This window comes from Protopterus annectens, chromosome 10.part0 (assembly GCF_019279795.1).
Source record: "Protopterus annectens isolate FY-2018-M chromosome 10.part0, PAN1.0, whole genome shotgun sequence".
Taxonomy (NCBI): Eukaryota; Metazoa; Chordata; order Ceratodontiformes; family Protopteridae; genus Protopterus; species Protopterus annectens.
Genome location: NC_056744.1, coordinates 1112857510 through 1112881050, shown reverse-complemented (window position 1 = coordinate 1112881050; position 23541 = coordinate 1112857510).

Here is a 23541-nt window from a genome sequence, read left to right as displayed (position 1 = left end):
TTAGTTCGACCTGACATACAGAAATGATTAAATATCCAGCATTTTAGAAAGGAAGCTACAATGCAGACACTTGAACCTGAGTACAGAAGACAGGTCAAATAAAGACTGTTTCAGTTTACATTATTCAGGACAATCAGAACATATGTGCAGACATTTTGGATATATTTAGCAGCACTGTTATTACTAACCAGCATCCCAGCATTTCTACAAACTTTCATTATCAGCACTGTTAATGAAGAAAATATTCAGATATTGTGAATATCTAATAAAGCCTTATTAAATGAATTACAGTGTTTGGAGAATTAATTCTGAAAGTGCACAAGACTTGGTCCATAAAGGAGAGACTAGTACCTGTTCAGCATGAGTTTGGATAATTAACAAATAAGACTTTCATTCCAGTCTCATTTCAATTGATTCAGGTTAATTCTAGTATAGTACAGTCTCATCAATTCTTACAAGCAGAAAAGAGGATTGGTAATGGAGAAGTTGAAGTGGAAACTGAAGTTATGCATTACCTGTGAAATGAAGGATTTAGTGAGGAAAATTTGACTCTGGTAATATTACAGCATTACGGAATGAGTCCCCAAATTAAGGAGAAACAGGTGCAATGGGAAACATCTTATCACTTACCACATGAAGATACTCTGGACCCTTCAGCAGGAAACCAGAAACAAAATTCAGTTGTAGTTTCACAGCAAGGGAAGGAGCAGACAATAGTGGCAAGTCTGACACAATCAGTGTTGAGGAATGATAGGTCAGTGAGTCCCTATATGAAGAGCAATGGATGAAGCAGGACGCAGCTAAAGAGAATATGTCACAGGAAGTGTTTTGGCACTTTCTGTGGAATGCCTACAGGAACATAGAACAAAGCATGTGTTCTCAGTTTAGAAGAAAATTATCTAAGGGAATAGTTGTTTGATTTACTAGAGATGGATAGACATATTAAGATTGATGAAAGAAATAGATTACAGAAAGTCAATAAGACAAAAAATGTTAGAAGTCTGATATAACAAAGTAATAAAGACTATTAAAATAAATTCCTGTGATATAACAATTAAATAGGATATGGTACTATGCAGCTAAGTTCATAACAGGTTAATAACAGATGAAGTCTTACCACAAAACACAAGGCAATAAGCAAAAGGAAGGGAAGAAATTAAATGCCATCATGGAAGTGTTGAATAGAGAAAACTATAAAGCAATTAAGACAAGAAGTGTCATTGTTAGAAGAGTATAGAAGAGGGAACAGATCAAATACTTAGAAGGGTAGACATGATGAATGCAATGTGCAGTATCAGAACAGACAGGATCTATAGTACACTATTCCAAATAATAAACCAAAGATATCAGAAGAGGCAGAATAACTTAGAAGATATGCAGATAATTATTAAAGTACAAAATAAGCAATTCATTGATGAACCCAAAAAGTTTTAAACAGAATTCATGAAGTAAAGCAAAAGTACAAGAAACACATCCAAAAACAGAAGAAGCAGACACATACTTGGAGAAATATCTATGAAAACTTTGTGGAACATAACAAAGATGCTGAATGGCTTGAAGAAGTAAAATAAATAATAAGTTCAAATGTACAGGATATAAAGTGGGATGAAGTAATGGCCAGAGAAACTGAAATGAAATTAAGAAAAGCTCTTAACTGGAAAAACCCAGGATCAGATGCAGTACTTAAATTCTGGCTAAAAGTATTAACATTTTTAAACAAAGTTTTAGCTCTGAGTAAGAATTAATTATATGTGCATACAGAAGAACAGACACCAACCTAGCTAACAACAGGCAAAATGATACTCCTCCTTAAAAGTGAACCTGCAAGCTATCCTAAAAAGTATAGACCAATAACTTGCCTTCCAATGATGTATAAACTATATACAGGAATTGATGCTGACAGAGTTTATAGTAATTTAGAAGAAAACTCAATCATGGCAATAGAACAAAAGGGTAACAAAGGTCATATGGAAAAAAAAGCTCATTTGTTGTTATCTAAAGTCATACTGGAGAATTGTTGAAAGGGATAAGAATCTAAGTAAGGCATGGATAGATTACAAAAAAAACATTTGGCTGCATCCAACATTCATGTATAAAGGAATGCTTTTACAGATGTATACGATACACCCTACATTAATCAATTACACTGCAGTGACCATGAAAAAGGGGTAAACCACTTTACAGATTTTCCCTGTTTAAAGATATGTCTTGTGTAGCAGAGAATAGACCCTGGATTGTTTTCAGGAGAGGAAAAATCCTGAAAAATTATTTTGAACATCAGGCCATTGATTATAGTTCCTTTTTAGTAATAAAAAATGGGGAACATACAAGTGTGGGAAATGCCCACAATGTAAGATGGTGGTGGAAGGGGATCGGATAGAGGTGATTCCCATTGTACTTGTAACACAATAAGGGTTATATACCTGGCTAAGTGTTTAAAGTGTGAAAATTTTTATGTAGGAAAAACAAAGAGAAAGTTTAGGGAACACCTGTACAAACATGGTTTAGATGTTAAGAAAGGGGACATGAAAAATGCTCTGGCCAGATACATTAATGAGAACAGGGATCATGGTTTTGTTTTTTTTTTTGTTTGTTTTATAATGTGCTCAGAAGGATCTTAGGGGGGATCATGGGAAGATTTGTTGGAGGCCAAAGAGTGAAGTTGGCAACTGAGACTCAATGCCACCCCCCCGGCCTTAATGAAAGTATGTCTATTACTTGTGTTCTTAAGTTAAAATTATATGTTGTGTAGGGGGGGGTTAATATGTCTTTATGAGGTCTTTCTCAAATTTTAGTATTATGTATGTGTATATATATATATATATATCTTTTTGAGTTACTTTTTTGATTAGTATATGGATAAAGTGTATTTTTTGGATCAAATTCCATTGTATTTTAGTGTGGATATGATGAAAATAGTACTTTGTGTGTCACCTTAACTTTCTAATTGATGGGGAAATTCTATTGCATGTGTGATTAAGGGATGGGTATTTATATGAGGTATTTGGTGATGTGTGGTGATTCTGATGAAGTATTTTATGAAAGTGCTAAATCCTTAGTGTTTGGACAATAAATTTTATCTATATATCAGCATTGTTTGGTGCCTTTATTGGTTTGTACACCTGCCTGTCTTTGGATCACTTTGCATCTAAGCCATGGTAAAGGACAAATTATTATCCCAGGAATAAAAATTCAAAGGGGGGTATTCCAGGGTGACTCTTTGTCACTGCTTCTCTTTTGTCTTGTCCTTAACTCATTATGCCTTATATTTAACAGACCAGGTCATGGTTATAATTTGTCTCTCAGAAAACAACAAGGTATGAACTTCTTATCCTCTTTATCATAGTTCATCAGATGAGGAGCTGAAAGCACAACTGCAAGTGGTCAAAACTTTCAAAGATGATATATGAATTTTATATGGTCTTGATAATTGTGCAAAAGCAACATTTAAACCAGGAAGGCTGTTGTATCAGTCAGGGACAGAAGTGTGATAAAAAGCAACATGAGCAAGAGGGAGTGTATAATTATTTGGAAATTGAAGTATTTACAACAAAACATGATTAAATGTGAAAAAAACTCAGTAAGGAATATTTTAGAAGACTAAAACTAGTACTGAAATAGTCCTGACATCTAGGAACAAAGTCCACACTATAAATCAATTTGCTCTCCATGTTTTAGCTTGCAACTTTGAGGTGATTGACTGGCCCCAAAATGTATTGGATCAGCCAAATAGGAAAACAAGTAACATGTTTTATTCTTATCAAATGATATATAAAATCAATGTATACCAAGCTTATATATTGCTCACTCTGAAGAAGGCATGGGCCTCCTTGACATTGATTACATGTTTAGATCTGCATTCATAGGAATGCATACATATCGGCTGACCTCACCAGATCCAAACACAATTAATTTTTAAAACATGAGGAGAACAGGTCAAAGATGACTCTCCTTCTTAAATTAGCAGAAGCATATCTGTGCCAAGTGGGAATGAAAATTAAACTAGAAGATGACAAAAAAATCAGACAGCAATTAAATATTCAAAAACACAAAAGAAAAAAAATAAGGAGAAAGATCAGATAAAAAGGAAAGAAATGTGGAAAAGGCATGAATATAGCTGCAAGTACAGAAAACTATGGCACAACCTCATGCTGATCAGAATCCGATTCAGGAATGGTTAAGGAGAGATTAATTTAAATCAAAAGATGAAAGGTTAATATATGCGGCACAGGATAGTGGACTACAAACACATTGGTTTACAAAGCCCATTGAACACATTGGAGAAACAAACAAATATAGGTTTTCTATAAGAGAAATGGAAACAGTCACATATGTTGTTGCTGGTTGGGATAAACTGTTGGCAAAGGGCCTGTATACTGAAAGGTATAACAATGTGATAAACCTGTTCCTCTGGGGATTGTGCAAACATTACAATATTGAAGTAGCCACAAAGCATTGGAAACCTCAGCCACAAAGCTTTATAAAGAATTGTGAAGTCTCTGTCACATGGGATCACCAATTACCATCAGTTTAAAAAATAGATGCAAGAAAAACAGATAAAGTAGTCTATGAAAGGAAGACAAAAGAAGCACCAATCAGTGAAATTCCTACACTCAAGGATTACAGTGTCCTAGATACAGAGAGAGACACAAAATCACAAAATACCAGGTTTTGGCAGGCAGAAACAACGGCAATGTGGAAGAAGGATACCCAAACCGTTCCAACTGTAGTAGGAGCAATGGGTCTTATAGAAAAATATATATATATTCATATTTAAATATGTTACAGATAAATGTAACTCTATAAGAACTGCAGAAAGAATCAGTTCTGGGCACACTGTAGGTGCTGCAAAGAGCACTTTTGGATAACATTAAGGATGAAAATAATACTAATTTCATGAACTTAATCATACTTTGATTAAGGAATGGTATCTATACCCAGTATGATATTAGAAACCCCAAAAACTTGGAGAAAGTAACCAACACAGTAACATACCACTGTATTCCATTGTTGAACCCGTGATTGCAACATATCAGGAATGTACACGTTGTACACATTGCATGCATGACAGATATTCATAATGCCTGTTCAATATCATTGCTGTAGTAGGATTTTGACATTCCCTGGACATACACTATCTCCTGACAAGTAGTGCATTTATTATGCTCACTACCTACAACTTCCATTTGTCTTATGTCCTGTAAGACTGCTGGTTTTGAGAAGTTTGTTAGCAGAGGCATACTACAAGAGATCCACTTGTGGAAAAGACAATGCTTGTAGCTCTTGTAGTGATGTGGAAAGTGCAACCTTATCAAAGAATTCATGCAGCAGTACACCATGTTTACTAAAACCCATAGACATTTCATCATGTTTTCTTTTTAAAGTAGGGGCTTTATGGGAGCATTCAAAATTAAGTTCCTAACTTCTGCTGGATTATGTTCCTATTTCCTAGTTCTTGTCTTTCTCTCCTGAGTTATCATAGTACCCCAAGATGCCTGTGATGAAAAAGCAAAAAGGCCAGTATAAAATGTGTCTTGATAGTTAAGCTGTGGGGGTGGGGCAACATCCACAAGTTTTTTTTTTTTTTTTTTTATGTGGTGGTGCTGCGGTAGCATTGTCGCTTCACAGTAAGACACTGTCCTGTTCGATTCTCAGCTAGAGTGTCTTCTGCATGGAGACATGCGTGAATGGGTGTACCTTTGTTGAAGGTTGTGCGTCAGGCCTGGCAAACCAGTATGTAAAAATCAACTGCCAATCATTAGCAGACCGGAGTTCCGCTGTGGTGACCCCTAACCAGGGAAAGCCGAAAGACACAAACAAACCATCTTCTGGATGATGCACATGTGTATATGCAGTAGTAGTATATAGTGATGGCCAGAGATCACATTATAATCCATGTAATTCATTGTGTATGCAGGTGGAGTGATATGTTTAGGTATATGGCATCTCTCAACAGAGCTCTGCTTTCTAAAAACATTCATAGAACCTGTATTCACAATGGCACCTTCAGTCTATTCCAGGTACACTGCATGCATGTCTTTGTTAGGTAGATAGTGTGCTGCTACAAAAATAAATAAATGGAGAGAGAGAGAGAGAGAGAGAGAGGAGAGAGAGAAAGAGAGGTAGATAGATGGCTAGATAGAAAGACAAATAGACAGATAGATATGCAGATAGACAGATAGATAGGCAGCCTGCAGTCTCAGTAGTTCAATGGGTTATATACTCACCTTTGATGCTGGAAGATCAGAAGGCTGTGGGTTGTATTCTCATACCTAGTAATTGGTTTAGATTTACAATCCTGATACTGCAGTGCAGCATAAGGAGGGTACATGCACTTCCGAGTGTGTCATTCTTCAGATCTGTTACTCTGATGTGCTGTCTGCCAGAGTGGGTGATAACTATGATGAAATACCTCACAGCATTTATCAAAATAAATTTGGGTTGTTTTTTGTTTATATCTTTTCTTATTTACACTTCTTTAAATTATTTATACATATATCTTGTAATTTTTCCATTTGTTCTAAACAGTAACATATAATCTACCCAAATACATTTTTTCACAATTCCAAAAAAAAATAATTTTTAATTCAACATGAATTATTGTTCAACATTTATTTATCTCTCCCCATCCTTTCTTCCACAAACATAATTTATTTCATTCAACACAATATCCTTTACTTCTTTTTTTCTGATCTCCAGATTGCTGCAAACAATATTCTGTTCCATATTTCATTTCACATTTTTTATTTTCTTGTGTTTTCTACATAATCTCATATCCATCATTATATTTTCAAATCCTTCCCATTTATATTCCATCTTTATAACTTCTCCAAAATTGTTTAGTTTGTACATTCTAAAATACATCATCAGCCCCCTTTTTCCCATTTTTCTACATGAGGTCAGGGTATCGTGTTAACTGTCACCAACTCTCTCGATTCAGTTCCACACTCCTGCCTTCTTCAACACTCATGCCTTAGACTGAAGCTCAGATCATCTTTGACACAATCCATCCACCACTTTGCTGGACATCCTTGCTTCCTCTTACCGTCTTCCTGTCTGTCCAAAATCTTCCTCACCAGATTGTCTTCTGCTGTGCCCAAACCACCGTAATATGTTCTCTTTGATCTTTTCTGCAATTGGAGCTACTTTGGCTTCTGCTCTTATGTCCTCATTTCTTCATCTGTACCACAGTGTGCATTCTACCACCTTTCTCAGGCACTTCATTTCCATCACCTCTAGCTTCTTCAACTGTTCTGCCTTTACTGCCCAGGTTTCTGTACCATACAGTAACACTGGTCACACCACTGTCTTGTACATCTTACTTTTCACCTTCTTTGGCATTCTTCTGTCATAGACTACACCTCACACTCTATGTCACTTGGCTGCAACTCCTCTGATTCTAGCTTTGACCACTTCATTCAGACTACCCTTCTCCTCAACTACTCCTCCCAGATACTTGACGTGCAATGAGGAAGAAATAACAAAATGTTGTATTTTAGAATGTAGAAGTACAGTCTAAAATACAACTTTTTGTTATTTCTTTCTCATTGCACTCATCAAATTTTCTTTCCTCCAGTAAGTTATGCTTCATAGTATTTTTTTGCCATTAACAAATTCAACAGAATTCTCCACAGGAAATCTCATGATGAATAAAAAAATAAAAAATTCAGACCTTTTCCTTCTACTTGTTATAACATTTTTACATCTTCTTAAAATTCCTCCCAAGACTTATTTTTCTTCTTCTTTCAGCTTTTTCCCAGTTAGGGGTTGCCACAGCCGATCACCTGTCTGCTCATAACTGGCAGTGGGGTTTTATGGTGTTGAGTTGCCAGCCCAGGGCCAACCTTCCACAGAAGGCACACATACGCACACACTCTAGGGCTAATTTAGAGTGTCCACATTTTCATACTCTTCAAATTTTACTCCTAATTTATTTATTTTCTTCTTAGTTTAACATATTCCACTTATTTTCTTAGTTTTATCACACGCTTTGCTTTTGCCTTATTTAAATATAACCCAGCGTTATTCATGATTTCTTGACTTGTAACACCAGTTCACTTATCGTTATGTTATTTTTAGCTACACTTGTAAATTATATGTCTTTAACAGACAAATCAGCATTATAACCTCTTTTCATAACTGTTTATTTGAATTTAAATCTTCTGAGTTCTTTGATTCTATAGATAAAGGCTCTGATTTAGTTTTTCTGAGTTCATATGATGTCAGAAGGCTTCATTCTAAGTACCTTTAGTCAGCTGAATTGTGTAAGATACCAAAGACTCTTAATGACTTGTTAATTTCCCTTGTCAGACTGATTGCTTCAGGAATTAATATATTTTGAGAAAAATGTTGGCTAAGTGTTAGGCCATATTTTGAAGAAAATGTACATAACTCTAAATCGGTTGTTAAAGATACTTCTAAAGTTATTCAGCAATTTGCTGATAAAATGTGGACTACATAGTGGACTATATACTATTCTGATAAACATTAAATGTGAAAAATCTATTATGCAGTATGCCATACAGTACTGGACCTAAAGTAGTGGCACTGTACATGGGGAAAGTCAGGTTCTTTGTCATATATTTTATCTACATATCATTTTTGTATGAATTACAACTTGTGTTTCTTTGGGAAATTATATTTTTATGCAGAAGTGGGAACTGCCATAGGTGCATCATTAATCCCCATCTATGCCAACCAAATTACAGCTTACTTTCAAAGCACTATCATGGCCCATTATAAATTCTTTAAAACACGTATTGTACATGTTTGTCACATTGACAATTTATTTTTTATGCAAGCTTGTGTCTAAATGTATTTCTTTTTTTATGTGCATGCTTTTTTTAATAAAAATGAATGGTTTATAGAATTTGTCTAAAAGATTCATAAGAATCTGATTAATTTGCTAATCATCTCTGCCACTGGTGCAATGGGTAGACATATTAAACACATTTCCTACTGTAAGGAAGCTAATCCAGCACATTTGTATTTGTAGTGAGTAATTATCTCACTCATCTTATTAAATTTCTGCCTCCAGATAAATTTATAATGGTCATTGCAGTATTATTTACAACAATGATCTTGTATTCCTTTACAATATGTTTTAAATTGTATAGTAGATGTTATGATAAAAATGGAAGCCACATACAGATACAATGTTTAATGCTCCTGGTACCTTGGGCTCTCACCTTCAAGCGATAAATCGTTTAATCTGCCATCACATTAAATCATTATAAATACTAATTGATTAACAACTGAAAAGTTTAACTTAACAAAATCCCACAGATGTTTAACGTGACACAGCATTGAGCAATATACACTCATAAATCCCACCAAAATTCCCACACATAAAATCCCACTTTTCAACATTAAAAATTCAACAAAACCCCCTGGTTGAGACTCCTAGGAGAAAGAGTACCATAATTAAATATAAATGTAGTTTCAAGTTGATTAAATTTCCTAGCAAAATCCCTTCTCTCCAACACCACAGGTTGTGCTAAAATGCTACTACTAGTCTGATCCCCTAGGAGTAATGTTCCAGACCAGATATTTCTCCAATATCTTAACATCATAAAAAAAGATTTAATTCTTTAACAACTCCTCAAAATGGGCAGAAAAAACATTCTGCCTCATAGAACTCCTGGGATCCATGTCCACAAATTTAACTTCTCTTTCTCTCACACAATCTGAGAAAGAGTAATTAGTCAGGGTTACGTGATGGTACTGCGGTAGCGTTGTCACCTCACAGTAAGACATTGTCCTGTTCGATTGTCAGCTAAAACGTCTTCTGTGTAGAGACATGCATGAATGGGTGTACCTTCGTTGAAGGTTGTGCATCAGAGCTGGCAACTCAGCACGTAAAAATCTACTGCCAATCATTAGCGTACCAGAGTTCCACTGTGGCGACCCCTAACCGGGAAAAGCCGAAAGACACAACAACAACAACAACAGTATGAAATACCCCTGGCACTGCTTCTGCTAAATCCAAAGACATGCTTAAAATACAAAAAAAAAAAAAAAAACTACAAAATACTAGGGGGGAAAAAAACAAAAACGGAAGCCACATACAGGTAAAACATTTAATACTCCTTGTACTGTGGTCTTTCGCATTCAAGGGGTAAACAGTTCAAACTGCCATCATATTAAATTGTTACAAATACTAATGATGTTGTTAAAAGGAAGTTTAAAACTAGGATTTTGGAGCACCTGGCAGACATTAGGATTGGTAATTTGGATAGCCTAGTTGCCAGTCACTTTCATAAGGTACATTTTGGTGTGGGGGATTCTTTGTCTTTTAGAGTTTTAGCACAACTTGTGGTGTGGGAGAGAGGGATTTTGCTAGGAAATTATTGAAACTACATTTATATTTAATTTTGGTACTCTTTCCCCTAGGTGTCTCAACCAGGAGGTTTTGTTGAATTTGTAATGTTAAAATGTGGGATTTTTATGTGTGTGAATTTTGGTGGGATTCATGTGTGTATGTTGGTCAATGTTGTGCTACTTCACATATCTGTGGGATTTTGTTAAGTGAAATTATTTAATTGTAAACCATTAGTATTTGTAACTATTTAATGTGATCGCAAGTTGAACTGTTTATCCCTTGAAGGCGACAGACCAAGGTACCAGAAGCATTAAATGTTTTATCTGCATCTGGCTTCTGTTTTGTTTTGTTTGTTTGTTTGTTTGTTTGTTTTTCTAGCATTTTGTAGCTTTTGTATTTTCAACATGTTATGATAAAAAATGGTTTGAGACATGCACCTAAACATTACTTCCTGACAATAAAATATACAAATAGATGCTAACCTCCCTGTTACATCAGTTTTATGAAACTGTGAAAAAAGCTCTCCTGAATATTACATCCAGTTGACAAGATTTACCAGGAGAACCTAGCTGCATTGTTACATCTAATAATGGGACAGCAGTAGGCAAAAACTGAGTTAATCTGCTATGTGACCAATTTTGCTGCTTTCTTTAAAACATTTTTTTCAGACCATTATTAAAAATTTGTGGATTTGGAGAGTCAGAATTGCTTCCACAGTATATTTCCTGCAAGGCCAAAGTCATTTACAGCATCAAATTCTCTTGTAATATTTTTAAGGGGGGCATTGACCTCACAGGCTTGAGATATCAGGAGCACTTGGGGAACATAAGACATCATAATCCCTTGATCTCTTTTGCTTTATATACTCTTCAGGTCCATCAGCGGAATCCAACTCATTTTCATTCCTAGTCTTCCCCTCCTCTTTTTTAAAGGACGTGTAATTTGAACAAAATATTTTGCATCCCGGAAGCTAGATTAATTTTGATATATTGTACTTTGCAACTGAAATAACTGAACAAACATAAAGTTACTGTGGCAATGTTAGATCTGAATTTATCTAGTATCATTTGTATATTTTTGATAGCTATATATCTGAGCCTCAAATGTGCAAATGATTCAGCTTTCTTGAGATAATGTATCATTTTATCAGTGTGTCTGCAAAGAGTAGCTATGAGGATTCCCCTACTACTCTGCAAATAGCAACTGCCTGTTTTTTTTTAAATACTCAAATTTCATTTGAGATGTGTTTCAATCACCAAAATACAAACTGGTGAGCAGAAATGCATTAGGGGGCAGCAGAATGAATGAGGAGGACAGAGGAGGAGATGATAAGGGTGGAGGAGGTAGAGTTATTGAATGGGACAAGATAACACAGAAAAAAAAGAGCCTGAAAAATCTTATATTGTTCTTAGCCACCAGAGGACTTTAGAGTTTCACAAGCAGAGGATAGTTATGCGAGTCATTGTAGCCATACTGTCCATGGGGCTCTGTTGTTGTTAAACACCTGACATACCACTCAATTGTTCCTTATTTTGTGGCTTATTTTTGTCCTGTGCCTCATAAGCATTTAGCTTTAACAGGTATCATATGTAGGATCATACACGGCCAATAATGAAAGATAATACACAGTGATTTTGATTGATCTTCTGAACATACAAGTTGCAGCAAATTATTACTCTCTAATTGTCTGACTGTTTTTTGTAGGATAGTCATGCTCAGGTTTAATGATTCCCATTGTTCAAGTCTGGCTCCTTTAACCTCCATTTTCTTCCTATATGACTGTGGGCAAAGTCTCAAAAGTAGACCGGTTTCCTGGCTTGACTGTGAAAAGGTCCACATAGACTAGTCTCCTTCCTTATTTATTGAATATTTTAAATAAATAAATAAATTATAATTTCATATAGATATACATTGCCATGGCTTATGTTCATTTATTCTCTCATTAATTTTGGTTTGGTCCAGAATTCTTGAGTGAAGTAGTTGACAGAAATGGTGCCACATGGTAGGGATCGTACCTTTTCATACATGGCAATTTCTTCACTCAAGAATTCTGGGCAAAGCAAAAATAGTGGGGAGACAAAGCACAAACCTAGGAGATCTAGTACAACTGCTAAGGTATAATATGTCCTCTTTGCCATCACTAGATGCCAGAGAAAATTGCAAAATATTGCTTAAGTTTGTTAAAAAAATATGTAAAATCGAAGGGGGAAGGTTTCAAATTTTCGACTCTCCACAGAAAAAACAGGAGCATTAACCCACTATCCTACCTAATCCATTAATTTCGCAAGGGTTTCTTTACATTCTAAGAAAGAGAAATGTCCAATGTCTGGCATGACCCAATGCGTGCATCAGTATGTGAGTCAGGAAGGACAGTGGTTTCCATATAAGGCTGGGAGTAACATTAAACAACACCAGGGACATTATTTAAACTATTAGTGAGACAGACTTAAAAGTTAATGTTGCAATTGTTACAGCTGCAGTATCAATATGAAGTCTATGAACAAATGAACAGTAACAAGAATAAAAAATCTAATGTATGTCATTATTGTCTGACTGCAATGATTCATGATTTACAAGGGCATACACAAATACAGAAGAAGACGCATGGGGTCATTATAAAAACTAATGGACAGGTAGGTGGTATGTGGGGTGTATGTGTTTAAATGTATGTATGTTTGTGTGAGAGTAAATAAGGGGGCAGTGCCTGAGCCAATGCATGTGATTCAGAGACATGCACATTAGCTGACAATAAGGTCTTTCCTTAATCAGAAAAAATCTGCATTGTGAAAACAGAACCTGTTTACTGCCACCCTTACTGAAGCACTGAGTGTTTTCTGAAACCTCAGGACTACTTCTCAACATATAATTATCAACTGATTAATTTTGTTTTATATAAAATAAATGGTTTCTATGTTCTTCACTTTCATTCTATGAGGCCTTTTTTCAGCAGTAATGCATGGTTTTATTTTATCTATGATTTTTCAGCATAGTTATGTGTGATATACTTTATCTTAGAAAAAATCAAGAGTACAAGAAACATTCTGATATGCATTTAAAGACCTTCACCTTTCATAAAATGCTAGTTGCCATGTTTGTAGGTGAATAATTTAATAACAAAGCAGCAGTAAGTGACATTTATTATTTCTGATGACAATAGACTCTATTGGTATAACCAAGGCCAGTAATTCTATGCCCAATGCCAAGTTTATAAATTAATGTTTATTTCACTGAAGAATAAAAAATCCATAATTAACCATTAGAGTCAGTTTATGCTACAGTAAAGGAACGCTTAAGTAATGTGATGAATTATAGTAAAGGAATAGCATTCAGCCAGCTTTAAAAAACATCACTAATCTTTCAAACACTGTTTCTAATAGGCTAAATACTGGTGTTGGCAGAAGATTGTGACGGGTTTTACAACTGTGCAATGCTACTGTTTGTTGCAGAGAGAATATTTGGTAGCATGTTGTTTTCCTTTTACTGCATTAATATTGCCACAATCAAGTTGCACTGCAGTCAGAACTCAGACTATAAAACAAAGTATTCACTTGGAATGATTATATCTAAAATTTGAAAATAAATTACGTGAAAATAAAAAGACTAGAAAGGGCTAAATACACTCAGCTATGTTCTGTCATTATTTAACCCAGTTAGTACAAGTGTGGGAAAAATATAAAAAAGAAAGAAAATACTCATTATTTTAATGCAGTCAAATATATCAGAAAAAGATACTCCTTGGAATAATGCCTACACTAAGTGTACACTAAGTATACACCATTCTGGATGAACAGACAACACAAGCATAACTCACATCGTCTTCCTCCTGATTTTAGTTTTCCTAATGATTTTCTTGCAGCCTTAAATATTTAGGGGAATTCATAGAGGTTATCACAAAGTGTAGACTACATGTGCACTTAGTGTAATTTTTCTGAGTGACTAGAAAGCACAAAAAATGTGCTAGGGATATTCTACTTGGAGAGCATGGCTATGATAGACCATATTGCATTGACAGCTGTGCTATAAATTAAAATAATCTGAAATGTTTGTAGTCACTGCACTATATGAATTTTCATTTATGCAAAGATGATATTGTTGGAAAAGCCTGTCTCATCTTTCTTGCATTTCTATCTGTCCAGGCATTCATTTGCCTTACATATTTAGACAGTTTGTTATACCCTTACATTTACTTGCTGTCCTGGGTTTTTGCACTCTGGGCTTCTTTTTAATAAACTTGAAAACCTCATGCAAGTTGTGCCATTTGTTTCTTCTGGGGAATATGACTTGGCAACATGAGTTTGTTTGACAAACAAAAAAGTGCACAGAGGCTGCATTACACAATGTGGAGAATGATGTGAAGGCTGTAAGGAAGGCGATATTTTTTACTTTGGTGGTTTATTCATTATGAAGTAATGAAGAATGTACATCACTCATTGATGCTGTGTTCATTGATAGTTTGATGCCTTGTTTTATTAAAATGCATGAGTCACATAGCTTCAGCCAAAGTAGGAAAGCGGCTGATATGGTCCTTTATCTATCCATCCTCCCTTCCCAAGCTGGTTATTTGACATAAGGTGTTTTTCAGTTCTGCGTCAGTAAAATTTGACATGCATATCTAACCATGGCACTATTATTCTAATGCATATGACATTATACAGAAAGATAACAGAAATTCCATTAAAACACAGGCTCCCCATCCATGTGAAGTAGAGTTCTTCCCTAAACCAATTCAAGTGCAACTTGAACAATTGGATGGGAAACCAGGAATTCATCCCTGGTTTGGCACCTATGTCTCTAATGGACAGCGGTAACCTGTAAATGGTTCATCTCCCAGGCTCTTGCTTACAATTATCAAGGGTATCAGAACTTGTCAGAGATTTGGAATGTATGGCTAGGCTTAAAAAGGCTCTTGTGGTTGTTAGCCTAGTAAACACCTATGAATCTATGAACACAATCATAGCTTTCCAAAATAGAAATGGAAAACAAGAATATGACAAAAGAGAAAGGTAACTAACTTAAGGCATTTACTGTACTTATATCTCTTTTCCTTCATGCATTCTGTATCATTATGACTCCTTTATATGCAGTGTTCTTCATGAAATATTGACAGATGGTACTTATTAATATCACTGCCTCATACGTGAAACTGTTCCATTAACTGTCTGAATCTTAGCAAGAAAACATTGCATGACCTATATCCAAGTCTGCCAGCATTACATACGCTGATGTTTTCTACACTGCTTCTACTTCTGAAAGCAATTCTTTTCAAATAGTATTACTCTTCAGAGGTGTTCACAAGATATGTCATCACACCTCTCAACGTCTGAGCACAAGAAATCTGGACAAAGCTAATAATAATGGTGGGGGGGGCAAATAACAAAATTAGGGACAAACTTTAAATACTATTACAAACCTAGAGAGCAGCTTGAGTAATAGGTTTTACATTAGCATGCATTAAGGATATGAAGTCTGAAACTCCAATGTATGTCATTATTTACTGACTTTGATCCTTGATGATGTGGCAGGAAAACCACAAATTTTATGTGCAGACCAAAAATTTGAAGAATAAATCTGGACATTCTGCAAAAACATGGAATACTTGAGAGGTTATGAGTGTCATTCATATTTTCTTCTTCTATGATTCTTCCTACAGAAACTATTTCTGAGACTACATATACTGTAGTGCCTTCTGCTACTGCATTAAGGGTTTACCAGAAGGATTGCAATGTCTTCCAAGGGCATACTTACTTAGGTCCTTTCAGAGACTGATAATACTTAAGTCAATAAAATAACTCTCTGAACCATCTTGTCTGTTTATTTAACTTCCTACTCAATAAACTGTGTATCTTTCTTAAGTAGTGGCTAGTTCTTCTTGCTACTAATAAGAGATGTCTTACATCTACCCTATGTATGTTTGAAACATGCTTCAGTTTCTGACATTCCAACATCTTCAGTAAGGTTGTTAAAATCATCTTCCATAATCTTTGTGAAAAGTGCATTTTCTCCATTGAGCTGAATACGTAATGTCTTCAAAATGTGCCTTCTTCTAATGCATCTATTTTTTTTTTAAATGTGCTTCTCACTTCATTTCATGGATTTTATCAAGGCATTCAAAACATTTTAACCACTTTTCATGGCATATTTAAGTAAGAACTACATGAAATTTGAATAGTAATGTCTTTCGGTATGGGTCGCCGCAGCAGAACTCTGGTCCGCTCATGATTGGCAGTGGATTTGTACGGTGCCAAGTTGCCAGCCCGACACACAACCTTCAAGGAAGGCACACCCATTCATGCATGCACCTACCTGCATGTCTTAAATGTCACTCAACCACAGGGAGGACATGCAGAATCCACACAGGAGGTGCTCCAGCCGAGACTCGAAGGGGAGAACCTCTTGCTGTGAGGTGACAACGCTAACCGCTGCACCACTGCGGCAGTGTAATGAAATTTGAATAATCTCTTGAAAATAAACAGGAACAAAATACAACATTTTATCTCTTTCCTTCACATTCTGCTAATCATATCCATCCTAGCTCCATAAATATATTAATTCCTTTTCTGCAGATGTGAGAAGATTATGCCACATACCCGGCAAAGGTGTCACTTCACTTTCCAAGGAAAGTGCAATCTTAGTTGCCTTTCATATGATGAGGTCACCCCTGACACACATTCATTAAAGGAGCAGGTAGGTCATGAAGCAGGCATCATGTATATGACCTGGGGGATTTTTAGGTACATGATGGGAAGCACTATAACTGAAATATAGAACAGATGTGACTTCATGTGCATCATTGTGCACAGCGATACACACAGTTAAGCCTGCAGAACCACAAACAGAATGGCAGGCTGTTCATGGCTGCAAAATACCCATTGGGGTATTAATGAGGATCACCCAGTTATCAGCTGATGCATACCACTCACTCTCACCCCAACGCCACGTGGGTCTTAAAGCACTTGAGCTGCTAATCAAGCTTGGTAGTTAGGATCATAGAATAGTACTAGGCTAACTACCCTTGTAGTCTATTTTAAGCTTAGCCACTTATCCCACATGAGGATCAAACCCTGTACACCTTAACCATTATACTACCCTCCCATCTGGATGACAGGTCTGCATCCCTCTATACCACAGAACAAGGATACAGTTTGGATTCATGTTTTGTTGTGATTATAGCTATGAAATGTCAACAGAATGTTTTTCTTAGTGTTGCAAACTCTTGATGTGACACCATGGCAAAATATAACCACCATACCTCAAAGCCTAAATTGCCACATAAGTTTACTACCACATAAGTATGCTACTTGCAACAATAAGAGACATTTACTTCTTAAAAGGGAGCACCATCTTCTAAGTCGGGAGGAACACATTAGTTTGAAAACTAACATCTGATAATGTAGAAATGAAGCCAAAACATAAGTAACAAACTGTTCTCATGTATGTGTCCATTCCACCAAATAAGTCATCTGTACAACTGTTTTAACTGTCCTGTACTGTCCTTTTTGTTGTGTGATAGAGCTATATATCTGTCACTGTTATCCTCAGTTTGCAGTGAAATTTTTTGTCTAGAGGCCTATCTGTTTTCTCTGTGGGAGAGAGTGAACAGGTGTGGTTTAATCTAGCTAGGGGCATTCCTGCAAAACTGCTATTGTTGATTGGATAGGTTTCTGTTCCTCTACCTTTAATAGCCAGTGCTTTAAATCAGATATACCTGTTTGCTGAAGCTGTTCTAAGCTGCAGAGAGACTGACCTACTGCCTAATGTGATACTGGGAAAAGATAAGTGTTTATTCTCAATTATCTTCTGCACTTTTGATTTAATATCTCTGTAATCTGTACAACTGTTTTTTCCTACCCCCTCGCCCAGTTCTTGTGGTGGTCTTAAGTCTTGGTGGCTTTGAGTTTCCCGCCTCTGGTATAAAGTTGATACTGGACACTCCCTCCCAGTCACATTACATCAGCTCATTCTACTATTTATAATGAGAACTTAGCAAAGGCCCACCCCTTTTGCTTCTGAATATTGAATTATCTCTCTTCACTTTCTACTATAAAAAAAAAAAAAAAAAAACTGTTTCCTGCCTTTCCTGGAATTAGTGTAGTCCAGATACAGATTTGCTGTATCCAGGACTATTTGTAGGCTTCTGAGTAGTGCCAAAAGGTCTGCTCTTCAATTTTTCCCTTAGATCTGCTAGCTGTCTCTCCTCTCCTGCACTTTTACTAGCTTATTAGGCTAGCACTTTACCAAACTTCTTGTAGCAATTACTGTAGCACACAAAAGTGCTAACAGCACGAAACTTTCTACAAGGAAACAGCTCCAGTATTTATTATTAATGGCCACCCTTCGAGGCATGTCTAAAGGTCAGTTCCCTGTGCTTTCTCCTATTAACCTGATAAGCTTGGGAATCCTGAGGCAATGTAGCGACTGCCTCATGTACAATGACAACCCTCTCCTTTTTCCTCCCAATACTTAGACTTGTGAGAAGTGCACTTATATATCCAAATTGGAAGCCACACACTCTCCATCCAAGACCGGAATAGCTGTTTAAGAGGAAAAGGTCAACACTTGCACCACACCACATGAAACACATAGCCCTCCAGAACACACACCAGCACTGCCTTCACATAAAAACACAAGCCACAAACCCACTGTTGCGGAGACTCTCACTAAAAATCTACCCAAACAGCAGAGACCTCCAAGGCAGAAGCGCACTCCACTACCACAACACAACACTAATCATGAGACACATAACTCTCCTAAACAGTGTGCCACTGAACCAAAGCCCCTATGGCAAAACAGCATGCCCAACATACTAGTCATAGGTGACTCGATAGTGAGGCAAACTGATGTCCCACTGACTAGGCTGAATAAGGAGAAAGTAACAGTCGGCTGCCTGTCAGGTGCCAGGATCTGCCACATAATGCACGCACTCAGGTCCCTCAACAACAGGTACAAATATGACTGTTATTGTACATGTGGGTATGAATGATGTGAGATGTACCTCCCTGGACTACATGAATAGAGACATGGAAGAAATCTCGGATTATGTAGCCCAGGCAGGTATGATCCCAGCCCTGAGCAGCCTCCTACCATCACCCAGAATGATACCACATACAAGCAGAAAATGATTGATTTCAACAATTGGCTAAGTTTCTGGTGTCATTCTAAGGGGATCCAGTACCTGTCTGCCTGGGATGACATGATTGACAGATCTCGATGCTTTGCCAGAGATGGCCTGCATCTGTCACCCTTCAGCTTCTGGATACTGGCCAAGGCTCTTGCTACCCCTATAGTGCCTTTTTAGGTGGTCTTCCAAAGACCAAATCACCACAGTAACAGCTACAAACAAATGCAATATTAGGGTCATGCTTCTCAATGCTAGAAGTCTAAATCTCAAAATACACTTGCTTCAAAGCACTCTTTAAAATGGAGAACATCAACATTTGTGCTGTAACAAAGACCTGGTTCAAAGCACCAAAAAGTGCCCCTGCACTACCAGGCTATAACTCATTCCAAACATTTCAGCCCCAGAACTTGGACCAAAGCTCCAAAGGTGGTGGTGTTTCCATATTCCTAAAGGATGCACACACCTCCAGACTGGTAGCCCAACATAACACACCAGAGATACCTCAGATGCAGCTAACATTGGGTAAGACAGTGATTCAGATCTTAGCCTGCTATAGGTCCCCAACCATGACCCAAGACTCACACTCCACATCCCTAAGCACCCTGGAAAATATTACGGTCCAATCTAACACTCTCATACTGGGTGACTTCAACTACCCCTCCATTAACTGGGAAAACTACTCATGTACAAATACACTTGCCCAACATTTCCTGGAATTCATTAATTCCAATGCCCTGGACCAGCTTGTTCTTACCCCCACTAGATGTAGCAACATCCCTGACCTGGTCATTACTAACATGGATGACTGTTGCTCTATACCAATAGTCAACTCCTCCCTGGTTAGATCTGGCCACAAACTAATCACCTTGGAAATCCACATCCCTCCCACACCCCCTGCAAAGGTAACCACCATGAAAAACTTCTGCAAAGTTAACTTTGGGCTCCTAAAAACAGAGGTGGCTAACTTCCTGGCACCCATGCAATTGGAGAACAGCTGCATGACTGCTGAATCATACAGTAATGCCTGTACAAACATGTACACAAATGCATGGATCTCTCCATACCCAATAGAACCAAGATGCTCTCCTCCAAATAAAAGGAAGCCAATCTGGTGGTCCCCTGCCATAAACAAACTCTACAACAGAAGAAGGAAACTGATGCAAAATGAGATGAAGTCCCAAGACTCCCTTATCAGCCTCAACAAAAAGTTGAGATCCCTCATCCAATCCTCTGAAGCTAGCTATGAAAACAGAATTGCAGCAGATAGTAAAGACAACCACAAGGCCTTCTATAGTTATGTAAAGAATCTCCATGGCAATAACCAGATTTGCTTGGAGCTGTTGCACAATAGCACCTCCTATACTGAGCCAACATATATTGCCAATATACTGGCCAATAGATTCAGTACCAACTTTACCCCTCTCTCCCCCCAAAGGACCAATAACAATACCAGTAGATTGCCAGGCACCCAGTATTACTGCTGCACAGGTTAAAACAGCACCATCCAAGTTCAAGAATACAGCTTCTATGGGACCTGACAATATCCCTGGCTGTGTTCTACATTAACTACAGAGTGAACTGGCACCTCACCTGTGTGCCCTGTTCAATCACAGCCTCACCTCAGGCTTTCTCCCTACTGAATGGCACACTGCTACAGTCATCCTTTTCCACAAAGGAGGACTGACTACATACCCTAGGAACTATCGCCCCATTAGCCTAAAAGTCTGATATGGAATGCATCATCATGGACCTAATAAGCAAGGATATAGGGAATCTCCAAACTCTAGATCCCACACAGTTTGGTTTTGTGAAGAGTAGATCATGCCTGCTCAACCTGGTCGATTTCTTGGAGACAGTCACCAGAGCTGTGGATGAAGGCAAGGTGGGTCATGCAGCCTACCTTGATCTGGCCAAGGCCTTTGATACCATTCCCCACTCAGGAATCATAGAAAAACTCGCTAAGCTAGGCATCAGCCCCTATATCACTAGGTGGGTTGCAAACTGGCTCACAGATAGAAATCACAGTGTGAAAGTAGATGACTCCAAGTCAGACTGCTGACCAGTCATGAGTGGAGTCCAACGTGGTTCAGTCCTGAGTCCTATCCTGTTTTGCATCTACTTCTCTCAATCCAGGCCAACACAAATGGACTCTTGCTGACAAAGTTCGCAGACAATTGCAAGTTGGGAGCCATAATTAACTCCCCAAGTGATGTTGACATCCTACAGAAAGGCCTCACTGAGACCAATGGCTGGTGTCAGAACCACAGCCTTAAGCTCAATGCCAAAAATGTGTCATCATCCACTTTGGGAAAAACCCAGTTCCCATGAATTACCACATCAATGGTAGTTTACTGAACAAAGAAAGCATCATAAGAGATCTGGGAACACAGGTTGACAGCAACCTCTCTTTTGACCACCACATTGCCACTGCGGTCAGAAAGTCCTTCTATGTGGCACATCTCATTACTAAGGGTTTTGCATCCAGGAAGAAAGAGGTCATTGTCTCCCTCTACTCTTCCCTCATTAGGCCAGTCATTGAGTACAATGCCCCATTTGGCATGTACCTCACTAGACACATGCAATAACTGGAGAGGCCACAAAAGTACCTCACAAAGAGGATCCTAGGCCTTAAATACTTGTCCTATATGGACAGACTCAGAAAACTCCAACTATTCTCTGTCTCATATCGCCTACTTAAAGGCGATCTCTGCTTGACTTACAAAGCCATGTCTGCCCCAGCTCTGTTAGAAATGCTACATCTGAAGAAATTCCAATCCCTCCGCACTACACACTCCAGAGACCTCAACCTCATTACCACAATCAACAGAACAAGCTGGAGGGACAGGTTCATAACCCAGAGACTGCCATACCTCTCAACTTATTAGAGTAAGAAATCTGGACAAAGCCATGAAAAGAGTGGTACAAATATGAACAATTTTTAAATCTTGCTCCTACAAGCTTAGAAAGTTGATAGAATAACAGGTTTTGCATTAGCATTAATTTTCATGGATTTTATCAAGGCATTCAAAACATTTTAACCACTTTTCATGGCATATTTAAGTAAGAACTACATGAAATTTGAATAGTAATGTCTTTCGGTATGGGTCGCCGCAGCGGAACTCTGGTCCGCTCATGATTGGCAGTGGATTTGTACGGTGCCAAGTTGCCAGCCCGACACCCAACCTTCAAGGAAGGCACACCCATTCATGCATGCACCTACCTGCATGTCTTAAATGTCACTCAACCACAGGGAAGACATGCAGAATCCACACAGGAGGTGCTCCAGCCGAGACTCGAAGGGGAGAACCTCTTGCTGTGAGGCGACAACGCTAACCGCTGCACCACTGCGGCAGTGTAATGAAATTTGAATAATCTCTTGAAAATAAACAGGAACAAAATACAACATTTTATCTCTTTCCTTCACATTCTGCTAATCATATCCATTCTACCTCCATAAATATATTAATTCCTTTTCTGCAGATGTGAGAAAATTATGCCACACACCTGGCAAAGGTGTCACTTCACTTTCCAACTAAAGTGCAATCTTAGTTGCCTTTCATATGATGAGGTCACCCCTGACACACATTCATTAAAGGAGCAGGTAGGTCATGAAGCAGGCATCATGTATATGACCTGGGGGATTTTTAGGTACATGATGGGAAGCACTATAACTGAAATATAGAACAGATGTGACTTCATGTGCACCATTGTGCACAGCAATACACCCAGTTAAGCCTGCAGAACCACAAACAGAATGGCAGGCTGTTCATGGCTGCAAAATACCCATTGGGGTATTAATGAGGATCACCCAGTTATCAGCTGATGCATACCACTGACTCTCACCCCAACGCCACGTGGGTCTTAAAGCACTTGAGCTGCTAATCAAGCTTGGTAGTTAGGATCATAGATTAGTACTAGGCTAACTACCCTTGTAGTCTATTTTAAGCTTAGCCACTTATCCCACATGAGGATCAAACCCTGTACACCTTAACCATTATACTACCCTCCCATCTGGATGACAGGTCCGCATCCCTCTATACCACAGAACAAGGATACAGTTTGGATTCATGTTTTGTTGTGATTATAGCTATGAAATGTCAAC